Genomic DNA, 12786 nt, shown 5'->3' with positions numbered 1-12786 from the left:
GTCACTCTCTGGCCCAATAAACTATCTGTATCCAAAAATCACGTCGATCCGTCGCCTCCGTTTCGACGTGAAAGATGGACAAACAAACATCACACACAAACACACACTTTCGCTTAATATTCAAACTAGCGTTTACCCGGGGCTTCGCACGCGTATATCATAGATACAGCAGTTGAATAGAAATTCCGGGATTTTATTAAATTCCCGTGGAAATTCCGTAAAATTACATCATGGTTTTCATTGACGTTAATTTAAAACACCCATGACAAATTCATGATTCTAAGCCCAGCGGTTGTTTATTTCGAGATTTTATCCCTATCCCGTGGGAATATCGGGATAAAAAGTAACCTATGTGTTATTCCAGATGTCCAGCTATCTACATACCAAATTTCATGACTCTAAGCCCAGCGGTTATTAGTTCGACATTTTATCCCTATCCCGTGGGAACATCTGGATAAAAGTAGCCTTTGTGTTATTCCAGACGTCCAGCTACTTACATTACAAATTTCATAATTCTAAGCCTAGCGGTTGTTATTTAGAGATTTTATCTCTGTCCCGTGGGAATATCGGAATAAAAAGTATTCTATGTTTTAATCCAGGTCACTCACAAACTTTCACATTTATAATATTAGTAGGATTCTTTATTTCGGACAAACAGAGTATCCATAGTGTGTTAGTAAATAAACAAACAAAACAAAAGATAATACATTTATAATATGAGTATGGATATATCAGACTATATCTGTAGGTACATATTTTTTCAGCTCCATTTCCCAAAAACTACTTATACCCGCGCGAAGCCGGGGCACGTCGCTAGTAGGTAGATATATTTATGTAGATGTAGAGGCATAAACCTTCCATGAAGAATATTCAGTTGATGGTGAACATCGCGTGATGACAACACCTAATGTTTACATTACATCGTTATCATCTCGACCTGTATACGTCCCGCTGCAGTTCACAGGCCTCCTCTCAGAATGAGAGGTCTTGGGCTGTAAACCATGTAATAATAATGAAGATTAAAACGACAGACAGCGCCAAAAGAATTTCAAGTTAACATAAACCTATTTAAGAACCAATTACAATGTAATTATTATGTTTGTATCCTGTTTCCTTAGACTCCCACGATACAGGCTCTGCCTAGTGTGGGTGACTGGGTGTCGCTGAATTAATGTTCAAAATTATTTCCGGTTTTTGGTAATAAATCATTTTTACTTCTTACTTTTACTTAATTTAGCTGCTTTACCGTATATAAACGGACAGTTTCCAGTTACATTCCCATTTACTTAGCCAAACTTTAACTCTAAGTTTCGTCATTAGGCTAGTTGTAGAACTAGAACTTCCAGGAATAAATTGCAGCGAACTTTTTATATAAGTTGGGGTTTGCATTTAAACTATGGATAAAATCTCCCCGATGCCCAAGGTTTTGGATGTCTAGAGTTTTCTTTAATGACTTAGAAATAGATTTTTACTAAAGATATCTAGGAAAACTGAATAGGTACAAGTAAGAAGAGTTCTCCTTACGATATATGGTCGCCCGCATTGACATCCAGTACACAGCGGAGCGTGCAACATTATCTGACGCGTCCTGCCGGCACTAAAAATAGAGTCGTATCAGATATTTATGCACGTGCTGGTGACTGTACGTAGATTTAGATTTCACACATAATAATATACTCGTATTACGAAAAATCAGGGGTGTAAGTTTGGATTTGAACCTACTTCCACTTGAGAGGCCAAAGGACAGGCTTACACGGTTTATGACGCCAAATGACCCTATACTACCCTATACTATATTAAAGTGGTTACCACTTAGAAAAGTTGATAAGCTGTTTGAGAGCTACGATGCCACAGACAGACAGACAGGATAGGACAGAATAGATAGACAGGCAGACAGACAGACAGCAGGCAGATATTGGCATAAAACTTACTTCTTCGTGCGTCGGGGTTTTTCAAAAAGGTGCAACCCCGAAGTTTCTAACAATCCGTTAAATCAGCGACTTGTAACTCTCCGTTTCATTTTCGCTCGTAAAAGATAATGTGACAGGCTAAATCTCAGTGATCCAAGAGATCTGGCGTTAGCGCATAATCCGCGATTTGTTCGCCAAAGCGGCTTACCTGCCTAACCTGCTTAGTGCACGTCAGGCTTAACAGCGTGGCCGAAAGGAATTGTTCCTGTTTAGATTTGTTCAAACTTTTACAGCGCGGTTGGGGATAAACCTGTAAACGCTTAGCTTCGGTCCAGCAGGGCTACTATGAAATACAGAATAATAAAATGTTATAACAAATGAACACCGCTCTAAACCTTTTAAGTATAGAAGTTTGCGATTATTTCTTAGCTGAGGGTTTTGGAGTAATTATAATATAATCCACCCCTTAATCATCGCGTCGTGTCCATTTACACAAAGGCTTTGAAGGTATAAAACACATAAACAAACAATTGTGTACAGCTTTAAATGTGCAGTCATTATGTTGCCTTGGTGTTTGTGTATAGACGACCATTATAACCCAGTGGTTAGACTACCTGACTACGAAGCTTCAAGTTCCAGATTCGGTCTCCGGTGGGGGCAGATATTTAAATGAAAAAAAAAATCAAATGTTTGTTCTCGAGTCTTGGGTGTTTAAAGTTCGTGTCGTTCGGTCCCTCTGACACTTATACTATTTAATACGAGAGCGAGAGGGTCTGTCTGCCTGTCTATCTATTCTGTCCTATCCTGTCTGTCTGTCTGTGGCAACGTAGTTCTCAAACAGCTTATCAACTTTTTCAAGTGGTTACGTTATTATAGTATAGGATCATTTGGCGTCATAAACCGTGTAAGCCTGTCCTTTGGCCTCTCAAGTGGAAGTAGGTTCAAATCCAAAAAGTAGGTTCAAAAATGTGTGAAATCTAAATCTATGTACAGTCACCAGCACTAATATCTGACACAAAAAAACGGTACGATACGATACGAACTTCGATATTTGAACTTCGGAGGAAGCCCTCAGAGATTTGCGAGGATGTGCTGCGAGGAGTGTGTTACTCATGAACCAATAAATAAATATCATGGGACACTTGACACCAATTGACCTAGTCCCAAACTAAGCAAAGCTTCTACTATGGATACTAGGCAACGGATAAACATACTTATGTAGATAAACACATGCTTAAATACATATTAAACGTCCAAGACCCGAGACCAAACATTAGTATTGTTCATACAAATATCTGCCCTGGCCGGGAATCGAACCTGGGCTTGGGCCGGAAAGCTTGAGGTAGCTTTGTAGTCAGGTTATCTAACCACTTGATCAGCTGGTCGTCAAACGCTAACAGAAATGCTAATAAAAACGCTTTATTTACCCACAAAGGTGGGCTCGCACAGTTACTTGGTGGGTGCCGGAGAACGGCCAGCGACATCGAGGCAGACCAGGAAGGAGATGGCGGGACGATCTGGACACGTACGCAAAGGACTGGCCTGATATTGCGTCAGAACGAGAGTTGTGGAGGTCAAGAGGGAGGCTTTTGCCCAGCAGTGGGACACTATACAGGCTCCTTAAAAAAAAAAAAAAATTACCTATCCTCGCTCCGCTCAAATTTTACTACGAAATGCAAAATTTTAACTTCGTATTTTTCCGTGCCCCTGACGCTTATATTATTTCAATACGAAAGTGAGAGGGATTTCTACATATTTAAAAAAAAGTATCACGGGAATCAAAGTTCAATCTGCCTGAATTTCTTAAATTACTGGATGGAGCACAGTTTAAAAATAAACTAAAAGAATGATTACAACCAAATGTTTAACTTTAATGAATATTTTTGTTAATATTACTAAATGTTTAACTTTAATGAATATCTATTAATATTACTAATAGGTTATTTTAAATTACTCACTAAAATTTCCTAAATATTATACGTCCGAAATGGATACTACACTGTTTGACATTTTTTTAAATTCTAACATCATATAATTGTACACAGTTATTGACAATACATCATTATCATCATCATCATCATCATCATCATCCCAGCCTATATACGTCCCACTGATGGGCACAGGCCTCCTCTCAGAACAAGAGGGCTTGGGCTATAGTTCCCACGCGGCCCAGAGCGGATTGGGAACTTCACACGCACCATTGAATTGCTTCGCAGGATTGTGCAGGTTTCCTCACGATGATTCCTTCACCGCAAAGCTCGTGGTAAATTTCACATGTAATTCCGCACATGAATTTGGAAAAACTCAGAGGTGCGAGCCGGGGTTTGAACCCACGACCCTCTGTTTGAGAGGCGATAGGTCAAACCACTAGGCCACCACGGCTTCACAATACATTATTCTTATAAAAATAACTTTCACTATTATTCTTCTAGTACACTCTCATCTCATACTTTTATTCCGTGTATAGCTTATTTTTACCTAGTGACTATCGCTTGAACACATTGGTAGGTCCAAAACCACCCAGACTTTTAATTAATAACTACATAAACTTGCCAGTTGTAAGCGATATCTTGTCTCGCTTAGTTCATTAGTAGCTATCTCGTTAGCCTTACAAAGTTCCACGTCAAATGATACAGCGACTAACTACCAAACTTTCTTACTGATTAGCTAAATTTAACGTAAATTAGTTTGTTTTAATTACTTGGAAACCTAAAGTCGCTAAATACTTCGTTAACCAGGTAGCAAGTTTCTTTAAAGTGGATGGAGTTCAAGTGACGCGAAATTAGAGACCGCCTATTTGACGTACTGAGCCACTTCTCATTCAACAAAATATTTAAAATTTAAGATAAAAGTTTCCAATTTCTTTATCAGAAAATGTCTACCCACGAGTAGATTTAAACCGGTTAAAATTTGGTAAATGCCGTCTCGGAACAGCGACTGTCGGTTAATTATCGCAAACTGTATACTATACAGCTAGTATATTATACAGCTGGGCCTAGGGCTCTAGGAATGAGAGGACTTGGACTGAAGTATATATATATATATTATTTTTTAACTCAGTAGTGCAAGCCTGGATTTGAATTCACGATCCTCTGCTTGAAAGAATGTGGCCGCGTGGGTCAAACCACTAGCTAGGCCACCACGGCTTTTTGTATCAATTTATAAAACCGGCCAAGCGTGAATCGGACTTGTGCACGAAGGGTTCCGTACCATATGTACAACATTCATTAGATATTAGCAAAACACGGCAAAAAAATCACGTTTGTCGTATGGGAGTCCCCCTTAAATATTTATTGTATTGTTTTTAGTATTTGTTGTTATAGCGGCCACAGTCATACATATTCTGTGAAAATTTCAACTGTCACTCACGATTCATAAGATACAGCCTGAAGTCTTAGTAATAGGGTTACCGTTTTTACCCTTTGGTTGGAACCGTAAAAAAGAACTTTTTTGTGCTAGACAATTGCCTAGGATTGATCAGTCTTGCAAAACTAAGATCAAATTCCTTTGCGAAAGAAAAAAAATAAGCAGCCAATTACGTTTCCGCGTCATCTTTTGAAGCTTTGACTTTGAAACCCAAGCTTAACCTAACCTAACCTAAAACATTATAGCAAAACGTGATTCCCTCACACAATTTGCAAAGGATTATTCAAATACTCATATCGAGGGTTCCATGGTCAAACCCGATAAGTCGAAATAATTGACTGTTGAAAAATTAACAATCTATGTAAAAGCTTAAATTCGATTAGATCAAGTTATTGGGTTTGACCAGGGAACCCTCGATATTTACTTTTGTCACATTCTATTGGGATTCTGGATCGTCAAACATTAGTAATGCGCATTTTTGTGGATCACGAATTTCAATTACGTTATTAACATGAGATAACACACATCATACGCCATGGTGCCAAATAAATTTAAAGACCAGAGGCCTCATTGTTTTCACCACTTCTTTCTGTCACACGGTATTACGGGAATAGATTGACTTGGCAATTGCACTTAACAATCTAATTTAATATAATATGTATTACTTGTGAGATACATTGTGTTTGGGGAGTTGGGCCTCCGGATCTCCCACTCACCGCACGAAACACAGTAGCAAAACTACTATTTCACGCCGGTATTCTGTGGGAGTGTGGTACTAACCCGGTCGAGCCGGCCCATTCGTACTGCAGCCAGCAAGCGGTTACAGTGAGGCTCTACCACAACAAAACCTACCCACCAAAACCAAGGTTTTTATTAGCGTTTGACGACTGGCCGAGTGGTCATAGAACCTGACTATAAAGCTTGAGGTCCCGAGTTCGATTCCCGGCAAGGTCAGATATTTGTATGAACAATACGAATGTTAGTTCTCGGGTTTTGGACGTTTACTATGTGTTTAAGTATGTATTTATCTATATAAGTATGTTTATCCGTTGCCTAGTATCCATAGTAGAAGCTTTGCTTAGTTTGGGACTAGGTCAATACGGTATTTGACAACTCCTGATTTTGCCATATCTTAATATTATTATGAAAATATAGATAAACAGATAGTGTTTAGCGAAAAGAAAATTTAAATCGGTTGAAAATTGGATTTATAGTGATTTTTTGAAAAATCTATATACCTGTCTCTTTCTCAAACGCTTTTCTCTATGCAGCAAGTATGGCGGTACTGGCGTGTGACGTCACATGCCAGTATGTCTTTCTCTGTCTAATCTTGAATTTCAAACCTTTATAACTTTGTTATTTGTAAAGGTAGCTTAAAAATTGTTTTTCTATTCGATAACAGGCATTGTGTAGTTTTAATTTATAAAACATACAAAATAGTCAAATACCGTATTGGTGTCAAGTGTCCCATGATATGAATTTATTTATTTATTGGTTCATGAGTAAAACTTTCCTCGCAACGCATCCTCACTTAAATCTCTGAGGGCCTACTCCGAAGTTCGAAAATCGAAGTTCGTATCGTACCGTCCCTCTCGCTCTCGTATAAAATAGTATAAGTGTCAGAGGAAAACACCCAAGACTCGAGAACAAACATTTGATTTTTTTTTCATTTAAATATCTGCCCCCACCGGAGACCGAATCTGGAACTTCAAGCTTCGTAGTCAGGTACTCTAACCTCAGAGTTATAATGGTCGTCTATACACAAACACCAAGGCAACATAATGACTGCACATTTAAAGCTGCACACAATTATTAAATATAATGACCCGGATAATAGTGGCTTATTTGCTGGTCTATGTTTCGTTTAAGTCTTATTTTCTTAAGTTTTTTATTTTCTATATTGTACCGTTTTTTGCCCAAATAAACATTAAACATTAAACATAACTCACGTCTTAAATCGAGTTTAGCTCGACATGTTATTTAATATGAGTGAGTCTCACGGTAGTTTCATGTTCAAAACTGCACACAATTGTTTGTTTATGTGTTTTATACCTTCAAAGCCTTTGTGTAAATGGACACGACGCGATGATTAAGGTGACGCATCGCTAAACAATTAATCGAAAACAGAGCGTTTGTACCCCGCAACCCGCTCACACCCCTCTATTTTTACGTGGCTTGCGTGTCACAGTCGACCGTATGTTACACTGACAGCGCCTAGACAGCGCGCTAAAACAGACAGAGACGTCTTAGAGTTGCCCTTACAACTTTTTTTAGTTTTTTTGCAAATAGCAGTAGGTAATGAAATCACGAGTATTTTTAACTGACTTCAAAAAAAGGAGGAGGTTATCAATTCGGTTGTATTTTCTTTTTTTATGTTTGTTACCTCAGAACTCCGTCATTCGTCTAGTAATGCTTTCAATTAGGTCCCATATGCACCAAATCAGGATCTGATGATCGGATCCTAAGGAAATCGAGGGAAGTCTTCAAATATTGTTGGGACACCTATGGTAATTTCGATATCTTTAGTAGTAACTTGTGCATTTGCTCTTGAAAATCTTCATTTCGTGAAGTGGAACTGATGATGAAGACCACATTGACCAACCGAGCTACTACTCGATAACAAGTACCTCACGGGTTGAATTTCAATGACTTTAACACAGTTGCTAAGCAATTTAAGTTAATCGTAATGCATATGGTGAAATGGAACGGGTGACGATGCACCAGGACTCCTCAATAATGAAAGTCTCTGCATCGGAAAAAGCAATTTCTTAGATCTTTTACACTGAAAGGCGTGAAAAAAAAAATATAACGAAAAATTGAACTGACTACAAAAAACCATGAAAATAATTTTCTACCATTCAGAAGTCGGTGCCTCAGCACGAGCCAGCAGGAGTAATTGAAGCCCAATATACTCGTATAGTATGTAGGTGAGGTAGACGACTATATAGGTCCACTCCTGCTGGCTCGTGCTGAGGCACCGATTTCTGAATGGTAGAAAATTATTTTCATGGTTTTTTGTAGTCGGTTCAATTTTTTATTCTTATGGAACTATTTTACAAAATTTTATTAACTTGCAATATTTGTATTGTGTGTTGTTGTTTGTAAAATCTTGCAAGTGAATTTTGACTCACTTCTAGTGGTCTGATTGACGTGGAATTTGGCATAGGTACTTATGTGGGGTGGATGACAGTGCAAGTACAATCCACAAAAAGCACAGTCGACAAGAGCTTGTATTAAAAATTAAATTTATAGATTTCGCCTGCCACCATAATATATTGTCCATTTGATAGTAAGTAGGTTGAGACCCATTAGACATAAGAAATCTCGGGCCGTAAATGTAGGCAAGTACTGCAGAGCAAAAAGTAAATAATACAAACATACGGTTTTACAGGTAATTTTTATATTTATCTTTTTTAATATTAATATTTTACTTATTTACACTTAACACAGTTATTTACTAATTTACATAGGTATTTATATTTTACATTTTACTTATTTATATTAAAAAATATTATTTACACAAACATTATTAAAAGACAACACAATCATTTATAGCCGTTTGTTAATTCATTTAGATCTACAAGATCTGCCAATGGCTGTATTTAACCAATAACTTCTATAAACAGCTCGAAGAGGGCGTTGTTAAACTAGTATATAAGGAGATAACTCTTAGAAATAAAGGCCTTTTTTCCGCCATCACCGCCGGCAACGGTCGGCACCAAACAATTAATCTGTATTTTATTCTTCCCAGAATTAAGATTGGTTTTTGGAGTCTTTTTGTATTTTTTTTATTTCAACTCCAAATTTTGTTACTTTTACGATCATCCCGTAAAATCCACATCGAAAATACAAACTGAAACATAGATCAGAAAAATCAGGAAAGCGCTGGTCTCTTTTTCTGGTTTTTCCGTGCATCTATGTTTGTTTGTATTTTCCCAGAATTACCCAAATTTAACACCGTTATTATTCGGAAACTGACATAACATAATTTGAGTTGTCAACGTTAGCTACACACCGAAAACTCAGATTGCAAGCCTACTCGTACTTGATTTTCAGAAACTAATTTCATTATAGCTAATCTGCAATCAAACGAACACTTATGCTGAGAAAGTTTTACAAGTTCCATTATAAAATGATTAAAATCAATTATTCGGTGCCCCAAATCTTGATTTTCGGTCTCAATCTGAAACAAACGTTTATTTTACTCTAGATATTGTAAGGGTCAACTTTTTATTTAAGGTTCAACTGTGTTATTTTTAGTACAATACAAATATTCGTAACACCACAGATCAGTACGGTCAGCATCAAAAGTAGCTGCGTATTTTTAAACTTTGTCGTTATACAACAACGTACTTACACCATACAAATTTGGCAATATCCTAATACGACAAAGTAAAAAAATGATCCGCTACTTTGGGTGCTGACTATACAGTGAAATCACAGTAAAAAAAGGCAAAGTAGAAAAAAGCTGTCTTATATCTTTAAAATTAACCTTTTTAGAACCTAAGTACAAAACAATACAATACTCCGACTCTTTATTGTACACCAAAGTATAAGTACATTCGTTTACTGGCTTTAAGTTAATACAAAACTTACTGATACTTCAGATGCGCATTCTAATACTATGTTGAGAGATGAGTTATTTTTCTCACATTATATTTCTATCTATAATAGAAAAAAAAAACATTTTTACAAGTTTCAAACCAAAAAATATGATCTTTATTCTGCTCACGTAAAAATTGGCAATAAAAGAAATACTTACTGTAGCTGTAGACCTACATAGTTTCTTCAAGAAGGTCCTTATTATTCTTATCTGCAGTCCTTAAATAAATTTTCTTATTTATAAACTTGAATTTGTTATTAATTATACTATAATTACTATGTAGGTAGGTAGGCGTTTTCAAAAAAAAGTGTACCTTTTCTTTCAAAATGTATTTAATTTTTTCATATAAACTTTATGAATCAGTTTTGTGACGCCCATACCGAGTGTATGAAAAAAAAAACGTTACAAAACTGTCATTTTTGATAGGGACTTTTTTTTAAACCATCGGAATCGATTGTACTTTTGATTCTGAGAAGGAAAAACTATATTTTTCCAAAATTGAAAAAAAAAGAATGAATACGCTTTTTTGTGAAAACGCCCAGGTAGGTACTAAAATCTTACGAGATTAATACATTTTGTAACTGCATACATTGGCGAATTTTCTCGTTTTCTAAAGAAACGAAATTAAAATGAAGCGATATTAACTTGAGTTTATATTCAAAGTAAGTAGATCTTTAAAATTAATATGGATACATACCACTACATACCCTTGCATAAAATCGATTGACATTGTTTTATTTCCACCTAAATTCGAAGACGGCTCCATGACTTTATTCTCAGAACTTTGTTCTAATGATTGCTTCCTGAAAGATAATAATGTGTTTTTATTATTTGTGTTACTGCTTATTGAAATATGAATAGTTTTGTAAGTATAGTCAATGGCTTTTTGTACAAACACTGAATTGCAATAATTAAAGGAATAAAATCGATTTTCTACAGTACCTTTAGATTTCTAAAGTTTAGAAGTTAATGTTTTCGCGTACTTAGGTTCTTTCACTTCACTATTGGTTCACACACATACTTTAGAATATTTTTAACTATTAATTACCTTACCTACCTACCTACTTACCTATCTAAAAAGTAGGTAAGTACTTAGGTATTACCTATTATACTCGTATAAAACTAGAAGCAGATAGGGAATATTACTGCAATGTTCTGCCGTCAGAATGCAGCACTAGCATAAACCGTAATCGAATGCCTTTTAAATGTCCGTAAGATACCAAAATATCACATTATATCAATAAAAATTTTGGAAATATAGCTCTGTTACTTTCGATGTAAATATCATATTATTTTGTTAGTATGTCATATGTGATGAACCGTCATGGCGACAAACTAAGAACTGACGTTGTCATGGCGATTTGTTTACGTTTTGTGCCAGTGAACTGTAGAAATATAATGATTACTCACCTTTTCTTAATCATAACCATACATTTATGAATTAAACAACCTTTCTTTTTCCTTTTTGAAGATCCGACATTTTTTTCCCATTTATTGCTCGGTATTATTTTATATGCGATCGATGGCGCGTGGCAGTTCGACTAGCATAGGTCCGTCGCTGACAACGCCGGCGGCGGTCTGAGGCATGCGCTGAGAGGGGACTGGTTTCATAGGGTTTCATACAAAATACGAGCGCGCGCTAGCTTATATTAAAATGTCGTAAGCGACAAAACGGTTTTTGTCGTTTCAACTACAAATTACAATTTAATAAAATAAAATCCAACTTGAAGGTTGAAGTATGGGTTAAAACTAATTTAATATGAAAATTTGGAATCTTAATTTGATCTGGGTTGCCTGTAACAAGCAAATCCCTGTCTTACAAGAGGTATCTTTGATATTTTTTTCTGTGCTATAAAATTTTACGAATCGTGTTTCGGCAACTTGGAAAACAAAGTCATTGAAATGAAGAATCAGGTTTTCAAATATCACTTTGATATGTTTTGTAATTGCTGAGATAAAACTAGATGTTTTTCACCAAAATGCCCAATTCGTCGTCTTAAGGGGTGGATTATTATTATAATTACTCCAAAACCCTCAGCTAAGAAGTAATCGCAAACTTCTATACTTAAAAGGTTTAGAGCGGTGTTCATTTGTTATAACAATTTATTATTCTGTAGGTGGATTATGAACATGAAACTACCGTTAGACTCACTCATATTAAATGATATTGTAACGGTTAACTCACGTCTTAAACCGAGTTTAGCTCGACATGTCGCGCGAGCAGAGCGGTAGTGTGCGTGTTGCGGCAGCCGCCGAGTCGCGTGCTCCTGAGAAGAAGGGCTACGAAATAGCCCGAAACAGTCGAGCTAAACTCGGTTTAAGACGTGAGTCCGTTACAATATCATTTAATATGAGGTGGATTATGGGTTTTATTAAAATACCGCCAGACTCGAGTAAAGACCCGCTGCTTCGCACACATACCGGGTGTCGCCTGTAATATGAGCAAGTAATTAAAACATAGATCATACTCTAATTTATTGAATCAGGCGTTACTTTGCGGAGGTCCATATCAATGAACTAAAAGAATTTCCTTGCTCACCCGCGACCTTACGATACCATATCAATGAACTAAAAGAATTTCCTTGCTCACCCGCGACCTTACGATAAATCGCGATCGTAAGGTCGCGGGTGAGCAAGGAAATTCTTTTAGTTCATAGATCATACTCGTCAAACTCAACAACATTAGTTCCGCGACTTTTAAAAATAATGGAGTCTTTAGATTATCCCGTTTTCATACAAATTAAACACTGTTTGTTATCAATGTACGCCACCCTAGTACCCAACTGACGTCGTCTGTCACGCTACAAACATCAAGCATTTTGCTTTACATTTCTTCTTCGAATAAACTTTAAAATGTAATAAAAATTAAAAAAATATATATTTTTAAAAGTCGCTGAACTAATTTTG

General features: G+C 36.5%; 1 long non-coding RNA gene across 1 annotated transcript; it reads right to left on the bottom strand.

Moving 5' to 3' along the window:
- Positions 1-8874: 8874 nt before the first annotated feature.
- Positions 8875-11874, bottom strand: LOC141439568 (uncharacterized). The gene is made up of 3 exons (XR_012452607.1): positions 11290-11874; positions 10577-10682; positions 8875-10097 (listed from the first exon to the last, which is right to left on the bottom strand). It is a non-coding gene; the product is annotated as an uncharacterized lncRNA (long non-coding RNA).
- Between the last annotated feature and the right edge of the window lie 912 nt (positions 11875-12786).

The sequence above is a fragment of the Choristoneura fumiferana genome, chromosome 21 (genome assembly GCF_025370935.1).
Source record: "Choristoneura fumiferana chromosome 21, NRCan_CFum_1, whole genome shotgun sequence".
Taxonomy (NCBI): Eukaryota; Metazoa; Arthropoda; class Insecta; order Lepidoptera; family Tortricidae; genus Choristoneura; species Choristoneura fumiferana.
This window is presented reverse-complemented; position numbering and strand designations above follow the sequence as displayed.